Here is a 21,625-nt window from a genome sequence, read left to right on the forward strand (position 1 = left end):
AATTCAATATCATTTCATCCAAATACAGATTCCCGGTTCTTTATCCCCTAGCATTTTCATTTTCAGCTTACCACCTATTTTATTTAACATTACACATCATTATAATCCTATAATTTTCCCTAAGTCAGTTACGTAATAAACTATTTCTCATGGTTTTCAAAACTACGTGCTTTGCAAAAAAAATCACATTCCACAAAACAGCTGAGCAGGATTACAAATAGCTCTGGTACGTTTTGAAATCCTCCTGTCTAAAACTTTGGTTCCTGTCTCTTTTATTCTGGGGCCTGCTATCATCCAAGGGCCTTTGTTGAATCCGATCGATCAATAGCCTAATTTTTGCTTCCCACACTTGGAAGAAATGCACAGGGGACAGAAGGCGGTAAAGGAAACCGATTCATTTTGAAGAAGTGAAAAAATACCGCCCAGAAACAGCACAAGATGTCTCTACTTTCCAGGGACTCTAAAAAGCATTTTTTTGAGCCGGGTCCAAGCTTGAGTTTTCAGGCCATGAGAGCTTAAGAGATTTTCACTCGGCCTCAAATCCTCTTTGTTGGCTGAACCTCCTGGGGCAGCCGGTTTTTAAATATCCTCTCTAAAATTCAAAGTGAAACCAGGGAGCAGAAATAAGTTTCTTTTCAGCCGGCTCTCCCAAGAGACGACTGGACTTCCTTGTTTTTCTTTGAAGGCGTTTCGCTTCTCATCTGAGGAGCTTCCTCAGCTCTGACTGGATGAGTCTCGGTCCAAAGTGTGCAGAGAGGGGAGCGCTGGCTTGAAAGAGGGGGGAGTCACGAGGCCATCTATCTGCAACTTGAACAGCCCTCTCTCAGTGGAGGGAGGGGGGGAAATACCACACTACCCATCTCCTGCCTACCACACGGTCCTTTCACCAATTCCAAAAGGCTCCACTCCCATTTGCACCACTCAAGTGACCCTGAGGACACAGACAAACCTTCAAGTGGCCTCAACGACCCTCTAAAAAGAGGATGCAAATGACCAGCTATCTGCAAGGAGGACCAATCCTTCCACCATCCAGTCAGAGCTGAAGAAGCTTCTGGGATGAGAAGCGAAACGTCTTCCAAGGAAAACAAGAAAGCCCAGTTGACTCTTTAAAAAAGTACATTCGGGATGAAAACCTTCGAATGATATGGGAGTATAAGCAGATTTTCAGAGAGAGAGAAAAAGGCAGATATGACAGGAGCCCTTTCCACAAACTCAGGTGAGCCTGAGGACAAAGACGAACCTCCAAGTGGCCTCAACGACCCTCTAAAAAGAGGATGCAAAGGACCAGCTGTCTGCAAGGAAGATCAATCCTTCCACCATCCAGTCAGAGCTGAAGAAGCTTCTGGGATGAGAAGTGAAATGTCTTCCAAGAAAAAAACAGACAGTTCAGGTGTCTCGGGAGCACCTTTGGAACAACCATGACCTGGATGACGGAGAATTTCCACAGACGGTTTCAGCAGGCCCTTTGACCCAAAAAGGAGTTTTTAGCAGAAGGGATTGCTTGCTGAAACCTGCCCGGGGAATGGCTTAGAACACACCTGGATGGCTGGGTTGATTGAAAGCGTGTGCGTGCGTGTGTGTGTGTGTGTGTGTGTGTGTGTGTGTGTGTGTAGGAGCACCCGATCATCCTGTGTGACTCATTCTCCTTTCTCAAAGCTCGGTGGTTCTTGGCAAGCCCCCCGCCCCCCCCTGCAATTTTCTGTTCGCATCTCCTTTCTGCTGAGTCCAACCGTGAATTTGGTCCCCTAAATTAAGGGTCTCCAAACTCGGCCATTTTAAGCCTGGAGGACTTCAACTCCCAGAATTCCCCAACCTTGGCCACTTTTTTTTTTTTTTTTGGTTCTATATTTTCGATACGGTCATAAAAATCAACCAATACATACACTAAGGTAGTCCCTGACTTTAACCAGGCGTTGGGGTTAGAGTTTCAACAGCCCTGGAAAAAAAAGTTGACTTGTTATGGCCATTTTCCACCCTTCTGTCCAATGCAGAATCCCTGGGGTCTCAAACGCTTGGCAACTGACTCGCATTTACGACAGGTGCAAGGTCCCGGGAGTCACGTGATTCTCCTTTGGCGACCTTCTGACAAGCGAAGTCCACGGGGAATCTGGATCCACTTAACAACGGTGTTGCTCGCTTAACCCGCTGCGCTGATTCACTTAACAATCGTGGCAAGAAATGCCGTTAAATGGGGCAAAACATCTGTCTCCCCTAGCAGCAGAAATTTTGGGCTCAAATTGTGGTTCCTAACTCAAGGACCATCTGTAACTATTTACTTAATATACAGCAAATGCAAATACAGGGTTTCCAGGCTAAGCAGGGGGTTGGACTAGAAGACCTCCAAGGTCCCTTCCAACTCTATTCCTATCCTATCCTATCCTATATCCTATATTCTATATTCTATTCTATCTTATTCTATTCTCCTATATTCTATATTCTATTCTATCCAATCCTATTCTACTATATTCTATTTATTCCAGTCTATTCCAGTCTATTCCAGTCTATTCTATTCTATTCTATTCTATTCTATTCTATTCTATTCTATTCTATTCTATTCTATTCTATTCTATTCTATTCTATCCTATTCTATCCTATTCTACTATATTCTATTCTAGTCTATTCTATATTCTATTTATTCTATTCTATTCTATCTATTCTATATTCTATTCTATTCTACTATATTCTATACTACTCTACTCTACCCTATCCTACTCTATTCTATTCTATCTATTCTATATCCTATCCTATCCTATTCTATAAGGAAGACAGGCTATAAAATAGAAGGATGGGCGTGTCGCACACCCTTTTCCCCAGCCTGAATTCCTGTTGGATTACAATTCAATTGTCCCCAGCCAGCTAGGTCTCCTGCCTTGAGCAGAGGGTTTGGACTAGAGGATCTCCGAGGCCCCTTCCAGCCCTAGGAGTTTATGTTCTAGGCAGGCCAAGGGGAGTTGCGGTCCCCGTTTCCGGTTGGGAAAAGCTGGCGGGTTGCGTAACCTAAGTTTGGCCACTGAGTGGTGCTGCTTCCACCTGGATCGGAGCAGCTGGCAGCCATGCCACGTCCTGCACTAAATGCATTTATTTGGCCAAGTAGGATTAGACACACAAGGAATTTCTCTCCAGGGCAGAAGCCCTCGGTCTCCATGCAAAGCAAGTGAGTAATAATAATAATAATTATAGCAACGAGGGGGGGAAAAAACTCTCTCCTAGAAGAACGACACATTTTTGAGAAATATTAAAAAGGCAGAATATGATATTTCCCCAAAGGAGGAAGGGAGAATCAAGTTCTTGGGGATAGAAAGAGGCCGCGCCTACTCTTCTCAATAGCCCCCAGCAGATATTTTTTGCCCATGGAGAAAGGCTGGGCCATCCTATCTACAAGACAAAAGACCCCCTGCCCCCCCGGCTCCAGGATGGTGGGATGAAGGCAAGACCCCCTAGGACAGAGGCCTCCAAACTTGGCCACTTCAAGACTGGTGGGCTTCAACTCCCAGCATTGAAGAGAATTCAGTGAAAACGGGGAGATTGCAGAGAAAGGGATCACAAGAGATTAAGCAGAGCCATCTGGGGAATTCTGGGAGTTGAAGTCCACTAGTTGCCAAGTTTGGAGACCTTTTCCTCTAGGACATAATAGGATTAACCCATCCATCAGCAGAGCTCACTACATAGCACCATCTCCTAGGGACATTACATCAGAGTCCAAACTTCAACCAAACCCGAGAGCTCAGACAACCTACAGACCCTTACAACAGCCAATAGAACACATGTTCTTGCACAGGAACAGGAAGCTCCAGTTCAAAGCCCAAGAGAAGGTATAAAACGCCCCCGCTCTCAACTCCACGTGGCCAGCTGCACCAGAACCATCAACCCCTGTGGTTCTCCTCATCATTAAACCATTTTTTTTCCCAATCGGCCTCCATATTTCCAGTGTCTTTCTCCCAGCTTGGAAGTGAACCAGATATTCCTTCCAACACCAGGAAGGGAGTAGTAAGGAAGATGAGAAGGACAATATAATACTACCAATACAATATAATACTATAGCCTTACACATTAAGCCAGAGGGGGAAAAAACTGTCCTGTCTAGTTGTTTGGGCCTCCGATGCTCTATGGAGGGAAGAAATTGAAACAGTTTATGTCCAGGATGTGAGGGTTCTGCAGATATCTTTATTTTATTTTATTTATTTGTTTGTCAAACTTGTACAAGATAACATAAGCAGGAACAAAGGAAGTAAATACAGATAAACAGGGACAACAGGCACGCTGGTGGGCTTATGCACGCCCCCTTTAAGGACCTCTTTGGAATGGGGTGAGGTCCATGGTAGACAGTTTAGAAGGTTAAAGTTTTGGGGGTTTGAGGACGTAACAACAGAGTCAGGGAGTGAGGCCCAGGCGTGGACCACGCTGTTGCTGAAGTCATATTTTCTGCAATTGAGTGTACATCGGTTGTTTGTCCGTGTGTTATTGTGCTTGAAGTTGAAGTAGTTGTTGACAGGTAGGACATTGTAGCACACAAGTACTATGCTTAGATCAGACCGAAGACTGCGCAGTTCCAGGTTGCTTTCACACAAACAGGCTTAACCTGGGCACAGAATGACCTCTCAGTACGTTCTGAGTTTGCAGGGTGCATTGAACTAATTCACGCTACGGGATGGCTTCGCGGTGTGCTGAGCTGCATAAAAATTCACACTAAAAGCTACACCTAACGAAGCTTTGCAGGTTGCGTCAATCACACACCAGGCCTTTCGCTGGCCTACTTAATTTGTGTTTTTTTTGTAAATAGCGCTAAAACTCTAGTTTTACTCACTGTCCCTCAATTCTCTTGGCCTTTCCAGGAGGGCTTTAATACGTGTCATTGTTAAAAATAGAAAACCTTCTCTGTGAAGAAAATTTCACAGCCGCAGAAGTGTTGGTTACAAGGCCCTTCTTGTGATAGCACCGATGTTTTTTTTTTCCACAAGTCATCAGGCGCACTCACACACGGCTCTTTAACTTGGTTGCTGCATTAATGCTTTCTGTGGGCCGGCATAATATCGTGATTATCAATAGAAGAGCTGAACTGTGAGGTCCTTGGTGGTCTCTGGGCTTGGTGGATTTCTGGCAGACGTTTCATGACCCAACTAGGGAACACCATCAATGCTAGAAGAGAGAGGGGCTTGTGAGAGGAGGAGGAGGAGGAGGGGGAGGAAGGTGAAAATAATAACAGTGAGGTCCTGGGTACTCTCTGGGCTTGGTTGGATTTCTTGTAGACGTTTCATGACCTAAGTAACATCATCAGTGCTAGGAGGGACTAAGGTTTGTGGAAAGGAGGAGGAGGAGGAGGAGGAGGAGGAGGAAAAGAACTGTGGAGTCCTTGGTGCTCTCTGACCTTCGTGGCTCTCTCGTAGACATTTCATGACCCAACTAGCGAACATCATCAGTGCTAGTGACTACGCGAAACAACTAAGCTCAGGAGTACCAAGGAGATCTCACAGTCTCCCTCCTTCTCTGTGCAAACCCTCTTCCTTCCAGCACTGATGATATTATCTAGTTGGGTCATCAAATATCTGCAAGCTAACACCCAGCTCAGAGACACCAAGGACCCCATAATCCTCCTCCTCCTCCTCTTCCTCTCCCTCCTCCTCTTTCTTTCTGCCAACCCCTTTCCCTTCTAGTGCTGATGATGTTCCCTAGTTGGGTCGTGAAACGTCTGCAAGGAAAAAACAACAACCCAGCACAGGGGCCCCACTGTTTAATTCTTTCTTCTACTGGTATTTTTTTTCCCCTCTGATTAAAACTGTCGATTTTGCCATTTCTGGAGAATCTCTCTCAGATGCGCAGTGAAGAAATATAAAATATAAATAAATACATGGATAAATAAAATGTCCACCACTTTTCCCATCCCACCATTAGCCAGGTTTAACCTCCCGGGATCACGCAACCCATAATAATGCAAGGAGGGCAGAGGAGATCCCACCTTCGATTCCACAGAACAGGAGGGTGCGTTTCCCTGGCACGACAGGCAGGGGGCAGGCTGGCACCAGGTTCCTGCGCCCAATTTATTCTTGGATGTGTTTTCAGTTTCAAAAACCAAAGGATTCTGGACAACTTGGGCGGGTTTTTCCAGAATCACTGAAAAAAACAAAAGCCCGAGAAGGAGAACTTTGTGGATCATAAATTATAGAGAAAAGTTTGAGTCATCATCAGATGGATTTGTAACTCAGTACTCAACGAGTAGTCCTTAACGGTACTACATCCACGTGGAGTGAAGTAAGTATCTAGGTACCACAAGGCTCCGTCTTAGCCCAGGACTCTTTGATATCTTCCTAAATGACTCAAATAGAAGGGGGGCTCATCCAATTTGGAGGCGACACTAAGCTGGCCGGAATAGCCAACACCCCAGAAGACAAGCGCAGGATACAAAAAGAGACTTGAACAAGGGGTCTCGTCCAACAAAACGGATTTTAATGTGGAGAAAAGCCAGGCTTTACACCTGGGCAGGAAAAACCAAAGGGACCAGTCCGGATTAGGCCAAACATTAGGCTCAAAAAACAGGAACTGTGAGGGGGACCTTGGAGTCCTAGTAGACGATGCCTTAAACGTGAGCCAGGCGTGTTGCAGCCGCCGCCAAAAAAGCTAAGACGGTCCCGGGTTGTATAAAGAGAGGCATAGAATCAAGATCACACGAAGTGTTAGTACCGCTTTATAAAGCCTTAGTAAGGCCACACTTGGAGTGGTTTTGGTCACCATATTATAAAAAAAAAGAGGTTGAGGCTCTGGAAAGAGTGCCCAAAAGAGCAACTAAGATGATCCAAGACCTGGAGACTAAAACATAGGATGAACGGCTGCAGGAATTAGGTTTGCCCAGTCTGGAGAAACGGAGGACTAGTGGGGACACGATAGCGGTACCCCAGTATTTGAGGGGCTGCCACAGAAAGGAAAGGGTCAACCTCTTCTCCAAAGCAGGTGAAGGCAGGAGAAGCAGCAAAGAAATTCATCCAGGAGAGAAGGAACCTGGAGAAACAGGTTGCGGCTGCTCCATCACCGAAGGTCCTTCAGAAGAGATTGGACAGCCGCTTGTCTGGAATGGTATAGGATCCCCTGCTCTGGGTTGGACTAGAAGGCCTCTAGGGTCTCTTCCAACACGGGTCCTCTTGAAGCTGGATTGGAGCGACCCATTATAGGGAAACGTACTATAAGAGCCAATTTGTGCAGGTTGGTCTAAGGTAGCGTTTCGCAATTTGGGCAATTTTTCCATCTAGGCGTCCAGCTCAGGAAATCCGGGACCTCAAATGAATACAGTGTTTTTATTGCATGCTAACACTCCGTACAAGAATCTGACCTACTAAAGCAGGGCTGTCCAACCTTGGCAACTTTAAGACTTGTGGACTTCAACTCCCAGAATTCCTCAGCCAGCAAAGCTGGCTGAGGAATTCTGGGAGTTGAAGTCCACAAGTCTTAAAGTTGCCAAGGTTGGACATCCCTGTTTAAAGGGTCAAAGCAAATTGGCGGCAGAGAAGAGTCCCTGGAAGTCCAGGAGGGCGGGGCTTAGATCCCTTGTGGGTGGGAGAGGACTCAAGGCTGACTATGCATTGGACCCCTCCCTCGGGCTCAGCCTGGCCCTCTCCCACCCTAGGTCCGCTTCATGGATGGGGGTCTTGCGGGTTCCTTGATTAAGCTGTGATTTGTCAGAGAGTCTGTTCACGAACTGGAACAGAGCTTGGTCACACGCTCAGCCAACGAATAGGCAGAGCAATTAAGTCAGCCAATGAGGACTGTCTGGAAACTGAAACTAGAAATAGACTAGGCGTGGCTCTATATGAAGCTCTGCAACTTTGCAGCGATGTTGAGCTCGGAGTCTGCCTGTTGAAAATGAAACTGCTTCTCTACTCTTGCTTGCTTGCTGAACTAGAGTAAAAGAGAAACTAACTTGCTTGCTTCCTGAGGACTGGAGCCCTGCTCTGAACTTGCAACGTATTGCTGTTTGAGTTTGCTCCGTGTTGGAGAAATCTACAACTGGTTTGTAAAACTTGTTATATTTATAAAGCTGCCTCCGGTTAGACTTAAGCGTAGCACACAAAATTATCTGCTACAATGTCCCGCCTGTCGATGACTACTTCAGCTTCAACCTCAACAATACAAGCGCACACAATAGATACAAACTCAATGTAAACCACTCCAAACTCGATTGCAGAAAGTACGACTTCAGCAACTGAGTGGTCAATGCCTGAAATGCACTACCTGACTCTGTTGTTACGTCCTCTAAACACCCCCCTCCTCCTTTAACCTCAAACTATCCACTATCCACCTTACTCGATTCCCAAGAGGGGTGTGCATAACTGCACCATCGTGCCTCCCGTCCCTGTCCTATTGTCCCCGTTTATTCGTACCTGTTTCCTGTATTCTTACTCATGTTTATACTTCTACTTATTATCTTGTAAGTGATAAAATCAAATAAATCAAATAAATAAAAAATAAAAGAAGGAAGGGTAGAGGAAGGAGAACAGGGAAGGGGAAGGAAGGAAGGAGAGAGAAAAAGGGAGGGAGTGGGAGGAAGGAAGGAAAGAAGGAAGGAAGGGGGAAGGAAGGAAGGAAGGAAGGAGAGAAAGGAAAAGGAGAGAATACCCACTTCTAAGAGGTGTGTAAGGGGCGTGCATAAGGGCACCATCGTGCCTCCCGTCCCTGTCCTATTGTCCCCGTTTATTCGTACCTGTTTCCTGTATTCTTACTCAGGTTTATACTTATACCTATTACCTTGTACGCGATTGACAAATCAAATAAATGAATAAAATAAAAAATAAAGGAAGGAAGAGGGGAGGAAGGAGATCAAGGAAGGAAGGAAGGAGAGAAAAGAAGGGAGGGAGGGAGTGAGGAAGGAAGGAAGGGAAGGAAAGGAAAGGAAAGGAAAGGAAAGGAAAGGAAAGGAAAGGAAAGGAAAGGAAAATCCCATTCCTAAGAGGTCTGTAAGGGGCCGTGCATAAGTGCACCATCGTGCCTCCCGTCCCTGTCCTATTGTCCCCATTTATTCGTGCCTATTTCCTGTATTCTTACTCAGGTTTATCCTTATACTTATTATCTTGTAAGCGATTGACAAATCAAATAAATAAATGTTTATAAAAATGTTAAATGAAGCATCAGCCATCTCTGTTTATTTTTCTGGCGCTGAATCAACGCTGCAAAACTCTGAACATGATTTACTTTCGACTGTGCTTAGTCAGTACCTCCTTGATTGCCCCACCAAAACGGTCAGGACAAGACTTGTATATAAAGAGGGAGAACAGCCACGTTTCCTTCTAGCACTGATGATGTGCCCTAGTTGGGTCATGAAACGTCTCTAGGAAAAGTTTAGTGAGCACCAAGCATCTCGCACTCCTCCTCCTCCTCCTCTTCCTTCTCCTCTCCCCCCTCCTCCTCCTCCTCCCAACTCCCCCTCACCCTTCTAGCACTGATGATGTGCCCTAGTTGGGTCATGAAACATCTGCAAGAAAACCACCAAGCTCAGAGAGCACCCAGGAGCCCACAATCCTTTTCCTCTTCCTTCCCCTCCTCCTCTTCTTCCCCCTCCTCCCCTTCCTCCTCCTCCTCCTCCTCCTCCTCCTCTTCTCCGCACATTCCTCTCCCTTCTAGCACTGATAATGTTCCCTAGTTGGGTCATGAAACATCTGCAAGAAAACCACCCAGCTCAGAAAGCACCAAGGAGCCCACAGCCCTCCTCCTCCTCCTCCTGCCCCTTCCTCCTCTTCCTCTCCCACCACCTCCTCCTCCTCTTCCTCCTCCCCCTCTCTGTAACCCACACTTCTTTCTAGCACTGATGATGTTACCCAATTGGGCAACAAAATGTCTGCAAGAAAGCCACCCAGCTCAGAGAGCACCCAGGACCCCACAGCCCTCCTCCTCCTCTTCCTCCTCCTCCTCCCAACTTCCCCTCCCTTCTGGCACTGATGATGTTCCCTAGTTGGGTCATGAAAGGTCTGCAAGAAAGCCACCACCAAGCTCAGAGAGAGCGCCCAGGACCCCATAGTCTTCCTCCTCTTCCTCCTCCTTCTCCTCCTCTTCCTCCTCCTTCTTCCTCTCTTCCTCCTCCTCCTCCTCCTCTCCACGAACCCCCCTCCCTTCTAGCACTGATGATGTTCCCTAGCTGGGTCATGAAAGGTCTGCAAGAAAACCACCACCAGGGTCAGAGAGCGCCCAGGACCCCACAGTTCAGCCCCGAGCTCCACATATTCTATTCTAAAGAGTCACATATTTCTCTGGTCTGCTCCCAGGATGAGTCTCTTTCAGAGCTCCAGGGCATTTCTTGATTAACAAATTGGACGAGGAAGGTTGTAGATTTCAAAAAGTGCCCGGGAAACGAATACAGACCTCTCTACCTTGGCTCCGGGATCCCTTCCAACCAATGGTTTCGGAGTTACTTTCACTCAGGTCGTTTGCTCACTGCTCCGAATTCAGCCGGGTTGGCTTCGTTTCTGCCGACGGCCTCCGTGCTCAAAACGGAAGGTCCGTTTCGGAGCCAGATCCGGTGATGTCCTGCAACAAGGAAAGCAACGGGCAGGAACAGCAGATTGGAGGATGAGCAGAGAGTCTTGGATCATTAGCCCCTTCCTAGAATCCTAGGGCTGGAAGGGACCTCGGAGGTCACTTAGTCCAACCCCCTGCTCAACCAGGAGACCCTACACCAATTCAGACAAGTGACTGTCCAATCTTAAAAGCTTCCAGAGATGAGGAAGGAAGGAAGGAAGAAAGGAGGGAGGGAGGGAGGAAGGAGGAAGGAAGGAAGGAAGGAAGGAAGGAAGGAGGAAGGAAGGAAGGAAGGAAAGGAAGGAAGGAAGGAAGGAAGGAAAGGAAGGAAGGAGGGAGGGAGGGAGGAAAGGAAGGAAAGGAAGGGAAGGAAGGAAGGAAGGAGGAAGGAAGGAAGAAGGAAGGAAGGAAGGAAAGGAAGGAAGGGAAGGAAGGAAGGAAGGAAGGAAGGAAGGAAGGAAGGAAGGAAAGGAAGGAGGGAGGGAGGGAGGGAGGAAAGGAAGGAAGGAAGGAGGGAGGGAGGGAAGGAAGGAAGGAGGGAAGAGGGAGGGAAGGAAGGAAGGAAGGAAGGGGAGGGAGGGGAGGGAGGAAGGAAGAAAGGAAGGAAGGAAGGAAAGGAAGGAAGGAAAGGAAGGAAGGAAGGAAGGAAGGAAGGAAGGAAGGAAGGAAGGAAGGAAGGAAGGAAAGCAGCAGCATAACAGAGTTGGAAGGTACCTTGGAGGTCTTCTAGTCCAGCCCTCTCCTCAGACAAGAAGCCCCCCCCCCTCCATGCCATTCCAGACAAGTGGCTGTCCAATCTCTTCTTAAAAGCCTCCTGAGGTGAACTACCCACAACTTCTGAAGGGACCGTTCCACCAGTCACTTGTTCTCGGGGTCACGAAATCCCTCCTGATTTCCAGGCTGGGTTTCTCTTTCACCCAATTCCCCCACGGCTCCTTGCCTTTTCCCTCAGCTGCTTTGCAAAACAGGCTAAGCCCCTCTTCTCGGTGACCTCTGCCCCTCAAGTACCAGAAGATGCTACCGTGTGATCCTGAATCCTTCTCTTAGGAGACTAGACATGGCTAGTTCCTTCAGTCATTCCTAGTATGGTTTAACTTCCAGGCTCTCTTTGTCGCTCTTCTCTGCACTCTTTCCAGAGTCTCAACATCTCTTTTATATCCTGGCAACCAAAACGGGCTGCAAATCATCCAAGGGTGGCTTTACCAAGGTGTTATAAAGTGGTATCAACACTTCACGTGATCTTGATTCTATCCCTCTGTTGATGCAACCTGGCTTTTTTGGGGGGCAGCTGTATCACATTGGTGGCTCCCATTTAAATGCTCATCCACTAGGGCTCCAAGATCCCTCTGGAGTTGATCCAGGTATCACCTGGCTATACCTGTGCACCTTGTTTTTCTGCCTAGGTGCCGAGCCTTCCTTGTCTAACCCCGGAAGTGCGCCTTGTTGGATGTCAGATTCATGGCCAGCCCAGCCCAGATGGGAGAACTTCCTAGATTGTTCATGGTTTCCATGGAGATGCTGAGATTTAATTGTTGCTTCCTTTAATAGCTCCTTCCCATAATGTCCCACTTACTCATCCTTGCACCCTCCTCCTCCTCCTCCTCCTAGAATATTGAGGAAAAAAACAACAACCCAAGGCAGCATTTCAGATTGTCACATCTGCTCTTCACTTCACCACCTAGTTCACCCATCAGACTAAGACGTGGCTGGCTTAACCACTGTTTATGCTGAGTTAGCCACAGAGGCGCAAATGGGCAGGTCCTTTGTGTGGCTTATAAACCACCATGGCTTACCCCACCCTACCCAACCTCATCATGGCAAAGTACCACGGGTAACAAACAAACCCCTTTGGGGAGTTTGCGGACAGCCACGATGGTGCAGTGGTTAAGAGGGCAGCACCGCAGGCTACTTCTGCTGACCGCTGGCTGACTGCAATTTGGCAGTCCGATCCTGACCATTTCAAGGTTGACTCGGCGTTCCGTCCTTCCGAGGTGGGTAAAATGAGGACCCAAATTGTTGGGGGCAAAAGGCTGACTCTGTGGACTGCTTAGAGAGGTCTGGAAAGCACGTAAAACAGTAGATAGGTCTAAGCACGATGGCTCCGGGTTGTTCCCAGTGGGACTGAGATCTCTGCTGATGAACCTGCTGTGAGGTCATAGAGGCTGGGATACCTGGAAGGGAGTCCCGGATTGTGAACCTATTTGCCTGCGTTCCCAGTGCTAAGGTGAGAATCAGGGGGAGACAGAAGGAGAGCCAGGAACAGGTTGCAGCTGCCAAAAAAGCCAACGCAATCCAAGGCGGCATCTACAGAGGGAGACTAACAAGATCCCGAGAAGTTAACAGATTATCATTAACAGAGGGATACAATCCAGATCAAGGGAGGTACTAATACCACTCTATGAAGCCTTAGTAAGGCCACACCTAGAGTCCTGCATCCAGTTTTGGTCCCCAAACCATAAAAAAAGACGTTGAGACTCTGGAAAAAGTGCAGAGAAGAGCAACCAGGACGACGAGGGGACTGGAGGCTAAAACATACGACGGACGGTTGCAGGAACTGGGCCTGGCTAGTCTAGGGAAGAGAAGGACCAGAGGAGACAGGATAGCATCTTCTTATATTTGAGGGGCTGCCCCAGAGAGGAGGAGGAAGGGGTCAAACTATTCTCCGAAACACCATTGAAGGCCAGACAAGGAATAATGGATGGAAACCGATCAAGGAGAGATTCAAACCTGCAAATAAGGAGAAATTTTTCTGACCGTGAGAGGAACAATTAACCCATGGAACAGAAATTGCCTTCGGAATATTGTTGTGGTTGAAGCTGAAGTATTCACTGATGGGTAGGACGTTGCAGTAGATAATGTTATGTACTATACTTAGATCAAAGGCAGCGTAGTTCTAGGTTTTCTAGGTCTAGAATTTCCAGTCTGGTGGCATAAGGTATTCTGCAACGAGTAGAGGAGTGGAGAATTCATCTTGTGAAATATTTCTGGACTTTCTCAACTGTGCTAATATCAGATACGTAATGTGGGTTCCAGACTGATGAGCTGTATTCGAGTATTGGTCTCGCAAATGTTTTGTGTGCTCTAGTTAGTAGTGTGATATTACCAGAGAAAAAGCTACGTAGGATTATGTTAACAACTCTTAACGCCTTTTTGGCTATGTAGTTACAGTGGGCTCTAGTACTTAAGGACATTAGCGGACCTCGCCCGAGCGCGAGACAAACGCTGAAGAAAAAGAAGAAGAAGAAGTTACAGTGGGCTCTAGCACTTAGGTCATTAGAGATGAGTCCTCCAAGATCCTTGACAGAGTTTGGATCCTCAACAAGGTCTTGACTATTCAGCCTGTATTTTATTTTCTGATTTTTTTGCCAATATGTAAGACGGAGCATTTATTTGTTGAGATTTGAAGTTGCCCTTTGTTTGACCATTCTGATACCTAGTCGAGGTCTTTTTGGAGGGTAGCAGGATTACTCAGAAGGAACTCCAGGTGTCTTATTGTTTCTTCGGCCTGAACCTCAGCCGCTGGGCCAGCAGTCCCTCCAAGAGAGGGGATGGACTCCCCGTCTCTTTGTCAGCGGTCGCAGGGCGGAACTGCTCCTACGGGGTTTACAAGGGTTTCCTTGTACTACTAGAATCAGCAGACAGAGCTGGCCAGTGAGTGAGTCGTTGCCTTTTTATTAACCACTCAGGGAAAGAGATTTTCCACCGATCAAAGCAACTGCCCCCCTTTCTCTAGCACCTACAGGCTCCAACACCTGCATAGCAAAGGTAAATAGAAACCACAACCTGGGGGTGGAGAGAAGGTCTAAGCCACATCGGGTCAAGATCGAAGAGTCTCCTCCACCGATGTGTCGCCGAGAATCGTGGCTCCTCCTGTGGGACGATGTGTCGGGAACAAAGCTTGCCGAGAAGTCGGCCTGGTGTTCTGAAGCCCCTGAGATGCACGGCTGTCACTCCAAGGCGGCTGGTCTGCACCTCGGCTAGGACCACAGATGGATTCCTGGTGATTCATCACTTTCATTTTGAGATTTATTGCAAGGGACAAGTTATTCCATCCTTGAGAACGCTGGCACCAGAGAGCTGTCCCTGGTGGTTTTCCTCCCTCTCTGTCTCTGTCTCTTCCTCTGTTCCTCTCTCTGTCTCTCTCTTTCTCTCTCTCCCTCTCTCCTTCCCCCCCATTGCTCCCCAGAAGACAGAAAAGCCATATTTCCCTCCGTTTCGGTTCTCCTGCGGATCCAACTATTCCCCCTTTTGCCTTGGGGTAGAAGCCCCCTCTTACCTGGCTGGGAAAGTGGGAAGGAGACTCTGGAAAGAGTGCAGAGAAGAGCAACGAAGGGGATTAAGGGGCCGGAGGCTAAAGCATCCGATGGACGGTTGCAGGACCTGGGTAGGTCTTCCTCGTCTCCTTGTGCCGTAAACGGCGTCGGACTTTGGTGATCCTGTTTTTATCAGTGGGTATTTCGAGTTCAACGAAAAGAAAGGCGGAGGGGTGATACGATAGCGGCCTTCCAATATCTGAGGAGCTTTTACAAAGAAGAGAGTGGGGGGATCAACCTATTCTCCGTCTGAAAGCAGGACAGGAAACAATGGATGGAAACTGAACAAGGAGAGATTCAACCAGGAAATAAGGAGGAATTTTCTGACACGGAGAACCATCAACCAAGGGAATAGAAGTTGCCTTTGGAAGTTGTGGGAGCTTCATCCCTGGAGGCTTTCAGGAAGAGACTGGACTCCATCTGTCAGGAATGGTGTAGGGTCTCCCGCTTGGGCGGGGGGGTTGGACTAGATGATCTACAAAGGTCCCTTCCAACTCTATCATTCTATAATCAATGGAACAGAAGGTGCCTTCGGAAGTTGTGGGAGCTTCATCCCTGGAGGCTTTCAGGAAGAGACTGGACTGCCATCTGCCAGAAATGGTGTAGGGTCTCCTGCTTGGGTGGGGGGTTGGACTAGATGACCTATAAGGCCCCTTCCAAGTCTATCACTCTATATTCAATGGAACAGAAGTTGCCTTCAGAAGTTGTGGGAGCTTCATCCCTGGAGGCTTTCAAGAAGAGGCTGGACTCCCATCTGTCAGAAATGGTGTAGGGTCTCTGTTTGGGCAGGGGGTTGGACTAGATGACCTACAAAGGTCCCTTCCAACTCTGATTATCTGTCATCGGTTAGAGGGTCCACCTATTCTCCAAAGCACCTGAAGAAGCAACGGATGGAAGATCCTTAAACAGAGATGCAGCCTAGAACGAAGGAGAAATTTCCTGCCAGTGAGGCAAATTAACGGTGGAAGAAGCTTCAACCCCCAGAAGTTGTGGCTGTTTCATCACTGGAGGCTTCCAAGAAACGACAGGACGGCCATTTGACTGGGGTGGCATAGGTTTTCCTGCTTGAGCAAGGGGTTGGACTAGAAGACCTCCAGGGTCCCTTCCAACTCTGTTCTTCCTTCTCCTTAGAAGAAGCCAAAGGAGACCCTGCTGCCTTCAGCGGGGAAATCCGATCGCCAGGTCCCATTGAATGACGGGACCATAACAAATTATGTTGGGGGTCATGACTGGACAGCTGTTCTAGCTTCAATGTTGGGTTATAAATGTTCTGGACAATTTGTTCTCTTGGTCTATTTTGCTTTGTTGAAACAATATATAACGGCTACTTGGGCAATGATCTGTATACAAAGTCAAATTGAAAATCACATTTCTAAACATGTACTAACCTTCTCACTGACTAAGCTTTTACGCCTCACATCAATCAGTCAGTCAATCTGTCACTCCACTTTTATTTATAGCCAAAGGAGCAAATACAAGTTACAAATATAATCTAAAGATTAACATGAAAGCAATTTAGCGAGTAAAATATTTGATGTATGCAAAAATGCTTAGAACCCCCAATGAATCGCTTAGTTACTGGAAACCTTGTTCGGATCGCCATAGTTAAAACATTGGGCTCTTCCTTCGGTTATTTTAGGATTTTCATCTGCAAGTATCATTTTTAAGGGACTCAGAAATATCTCTTCCGAGTTTTGATTTTAAAGTAGGCCAGTTAACTTCCTGCCAAAGGCTCTTATAAAATTCACAGCAGCATTAAATATGATCCACCATTTCAAGATCAACACCATTACAGGGTCAAACTCTTTTTTTCTGAAACAGCGTATCTGATGGCAACACATTTAATCTTTGAAAAAGGTTATTCTGCTTTTACTTAAATATAAACTGTTCAGATATTTAGGGAGTTGAAAAGTATACCTGTAACTGATTCCCAAAAACGAACACAAGATGTTGGCTTTAGCCATTGACTCCTGTGCTAAATTTTCTCATAATCTCTACTTAATAACATCCTGAGCTGCCGCAGAGAGGAGGAGGAAGAGAGTCAAGCTATTCTCCAAGGCACCTGAAGGCCAGACAAGGAACAATGGATAGAAATGTCAACTCATAAAACAAGGAGAGATTCAACCTGGAAATAAGGAGGAATTTTCTGACAGGGAGAACCATCAACCCCTGGAACAGAAGTTGCCTTCGGAAGTTGTGGGAGCTTCATCCCTGGAGTCTTTCAAGAAGAGATTGGACTGCCCTCTGTCAGAAATGGTGTAGGGTCTCCTGCTTGGGTGGGTGGGGAGGGTTGGACTAGATGACCCACAGGGTCCCTTCCAACTCTGTTATTCCATATTCATTGGAATAGAAGTTGCCTTTGGAAGTTGTGCGAGCTTCATCCCTGGAGGCTTTCAAGAAGAGACTGGACTCCCCTCTGTCAGAAATGGTGTAGGGTCTCCTGCTTGGGCATGGGGTTGGACTAGATGACCTACAAGGTCCCTTCCAACTCTGATGATCTGTGAAGGAGATCATACCTCTGGAAAATAAATTAACCAGGTTAAATAGAATAAATAAATAAATAGAACCAAGTTCATGTGAAGGTTTAGTACTGCTTTATAAATGCTTTGGTAAGGTCACACCTGGAATATTTGCATCCAGTTTTGGTTGCCATGCTGTCAAAAAGATGTTGAGACTCTAGAAAGAGTGCATAGAAAAGTAACCAAGATGAATGGTTGAAGGAATTGGGGATGTCTGGTCTAGTGAAGAGAAGGACCAGGGGAGACATGATAGCAGTCTTCCAAGATCTCAGGGGCTGCCCCAAAGAAGAGGGAGCCAAGCTCTTCTCCAAAGCACCAAAGAAGGCAGGAGAAGAAGTAACGGATAAAGAGAAGCAACCTGGAAGGAAGGAGAAATTTCTTGATAATGAGGACAATTAACCAGTGGAACAGCTTGCCACTAGAACTTTTGGGTACTCCAACACTGGAGATTCCTCCCCCCACAAAAAAAACCCAGACAGCCACTTGTCTGGAATTGGTATAGGGTCTCCTACTTAAAGAGGGGCTGGACTAGAAGACCTCCAAGGTCCCTTATTCCGTTACAGTTGATTTGTTCTTGATTTTTATTTTTGGGGGGCAATCGTTAGTGCCTCAAATAGATGTTTCACACCCAATTCAGTACGTCACAGATGAACAGGGTCATCTGCATATCAAAATAATATATATTTTTTTCCTTTGGGCTAATAATGGACAAGAGCACCCAACCTGGAGTATCGTGGACTTGAGACCGTTCAGATAGCAGTTAAATAACTACGGGGCCAGAATACATGCCTGTCAGTCTAGTTATCACCTGTGAGTCAACCTGTTGCACTTCACCTGTATTACACTATCTGGATGTTGTGTCTCTATTCGATATGTGAGACTCCTGTCAAGGAGCAGATGCTCTAATTTAGCCCAGTGTTTAGTTCTATTCACAGGGTCCAAATCAGATTTTTAACCAATTTACAAAAGCAGCAAATATTTTACCTTTCAGGAAAGTAGAACAGGTTCCTCCTCCTAATGCAAAACATGGATTGGTGGTTGGATTTGCCTCTTCTAAACGCAGTCTGGGCATTCATTGAAACAAATGTTCTTCAATATGAGGTATTTATTTTTCATTTAAATGTCTTGCGTCAGGTTTTCCCAGGGCTGATAACAAGCTAATTAGCCCCTAATTGAGAGGCTCTTCCGTGTCTGCCTTCCTACCTAGGGGAACTATTAAAGTCCGATTCTGGCCCGAAGGAATGAAATCAGAGCTATCAATTGCAGCGAATGAGGATGCTAGTCAAGGCCTCACCAACCCAGAATTGGTTGAAGGAGTTTGATGGGTATTATCAACTCATAAAATATTTCTCTGGTCTTTTATAGAGTTGTTGACAGAAAGGGAGGGTGGGGAGGAGCAGTGCGGCAGCTTGGAAACCGAAAGTGCGTTCCATAAATGTTTTCAAAGATGGTCACTAGGTGACTGAAGTTTCTGCCGTGAGCAAAATTCTAACTGGAGAGCATGATGGATGATGACTCTGGGCTATGATGAGGAGCCAGGACCATTAGGGACTTTCAAGAGATTGTGGGGGCTGGATTATTAAGAAAATATTGGAATGTGCTGAGATGAGTAGATTGACATTTGAAATGAGAGAGCAAGAGGATAAACAATTCTATAACATTTGGGTTCTTTTCTATCAATGGTTGGATGATAAAATACAATAGTAGAATATTTAGAAGGTTAGATAATAAGGAATATCTTTGATTTTTCTTTTTCTTTTGTTATTTGACATCGTATCTATAAAGTGTTTTTTTTTAGGATAGATTTGGTTTGATGATATGATTTGTTCTTGAATAAACTACCTCAATTATAGTTATCTCATAAAGTATGAATGAATAAAATCATAGTCAAATGATTTTTTAAGAGTGATACGAGGATATATAAGTTTTGTTTGATAATACGAGTTATTATGTAATATAACTGTGATTGAGACTACGAAATGAAGGCACAAAACAGATGAACCAACCGACACACTGCTTGTATATATGTATGGAAGAGAGCTGATGTTTTTATGTTTTGTTTGTTTTGTCTGTTTTTTAAAAAACCAATAAAATTGTTTTTTTTAAAAAAGAGATTGTGGGGGCTGGCAGCAGTGATGAGGAGGTTCCCGAGGAGCCTGTGCCAAGTGCGTGTGCATGCAGGGTTGCTCGCAGGAAAGAGCAGCTGCAACAGCATAGGCGACTCAGGAGTAAGGCTGCAAGGTAAAGGCCCCTCCTTCAAGAAGATAAAAGCCAGCTGGGAACCGGACGTTCTTTGCAGGAAGCAAAGACGTTCTGAAACTCAGCCTCATGGGCATTACAGTATCTTAAGTTGGTATTTGAAGACTCTCGTGTTGTGAAATATTTCTCATCTGTTATTCTTGGCAGACAAGCACAGTTTTGGCGAGGCTCCGGCTTATCAAAGTTAATTAGTTTGCAGCAGCCTTTTAACCGGGGATTCGTAAGACTCCTTAAAAGGTTTCTGTTCCCTGTGGTTCGTGTTTGTTTGATTGGACAAGGGTTTGGGTCAGAACAAGAAGAGGGGATCAAGTTATTCTCCAAAGCATCAGAAGATTTTGGACCAATCACCAGGGGACTGTGAGTTCTAGACCCACCTAATGTCAACTCCTAAAATATTTCTCTAGTCTGTTTAGAGCTGCCGACAGAAAGGGAGGGGGGAGCAGCGCGGCAGCTTGCAAACCGAAAGTGCATTCCATAAATAGCTTTCAGAGATTGTAACTAAGTGACTGAAGTTTCTGCCGTGCAAAAGTCTAACCCAAAACGGTTAGAAGTCTAGCCCAAAACGGTTAGCCACCACTGCTATAGGTCATCTAGTCCAACCCCTGATCAAGGCAGGAGGCCCTGTGCCATTCCTGACAAGTGGCTGTCCAGTCTCTTCTTAAAAACCTCCAGTGATAGAGCATCCACAACTTCTGGTGGCAAGCAGTTCCGCTGGCTCATTGTCCTCACTGTCAGAAAATTTCTCCTTATTTCTAAGGTTGCTTCTCTCCTTGATTAGTTTCCATTAAACAAATGGTTGGTAAGTCAAAGATTAGCTGTATTTTACAAAATAGAGTATAATTCTTTATTGGCCAAGACTGCCCTTGCTCCCTGAAAATAGATTGAAAACATTTTTCTCTTAGGTCTTTGATGATATTCAGCAATCAGCGAATATCAGTTAAAAGTCTTGGAAATTAACTTCCAAAACGTTTTGGAATCTTCAACCAGATAAACATTTATTCACAAGGTCCAGGAATCTCTCTTTGCTTACGATTTGGCATATTCATCACTTATAATTTCCCTTCAGTTAGTAGTATCTTAAAAGGTGTGTGTGTGTGTGTGTGTGTGTGTTGTAATTAGAGTTTCTATACGCCAAATGAAAAACCCTTCCTATTTTTCTTAGCAGTGCCATAATCCGCATTAAACAGCTGGAAGTCATACTCAGCCAGAGATCGGAAGATTTAGTGATTAAATTTGTTGGCCTAATAAAAGAAGTTATTTCCTCCCCATAAATCCTCCCATCTTTTATTATACTTGATCTAAAATCTGAAAATTGAGTAGAGATTAAAACTGTAACTGAAGAATCCAATATAAATATAAATTGCGAAGAACACTTGGATAACGGTTATCGGCTTGGACTAACATCTTTAGCGTGGTTTGGCCAACTTAAAATGACAAATCGATGATCGATTTCCGATCTAAAGTCAACATTAAGTCATCTCACCACACGGGTAAGTCTTCCACATACAACGATTCATTTAGTGACTGTTCAAGTGTCAGGTTTCCAAGGGATAAAATCCATTTTAAAAAGAAAAGAGCAAAGTCTATCTTCCAAAACAATTTCTTTTATTTAGGAAAGCGTCCAGTCTGCAAAGTCTGCTGTGATTCTGGATCTGACACAACCTAGAATTATACCACATAATATTGGAAATTAGAAAGAGCCTCCAAAAAGTCACATTCCCCAATAGAAGGAAATTAACGTTTACCTGGGTCATCAGTTTCCACCTCCCACCTTAGCAACATGGCAAGCCCGAAACAAGCAAGAAGAAAGGAAGGAAAAGGAATATATAATAAGGCTAAATAAAATGGCTACGCATGTCGATTTCGGGCTTGACATCAAAGTTACAACGGCACAGAAAACGGCACAGGACTTATGACCGTTTTTCACTGTTATGACCGTTGCAGCATCTCCAAGGCCATGTGTTCAAAATTCAGTAACGTTTGGCAACGGACTCATATTTATGACGGTTGTGAAGACTCCTGAGGTCACGTGGTCCCCTC

The sequence above is a fragment of the Pseudonaja textilis genome, chromosome 4, assembly GCF_049901715.1.
Source record: "Pseudonaja textilis isolate UNSWEBS1 chromosome 4, rPseTex1.2, whole genome shotgun sequence".
Lineage (NCBI taxonomy): Eukaryota > Metazoa > Chordata > Lepidosauria > Squamata > Elapidae > Pseudonaja > Pseudonaja textilis.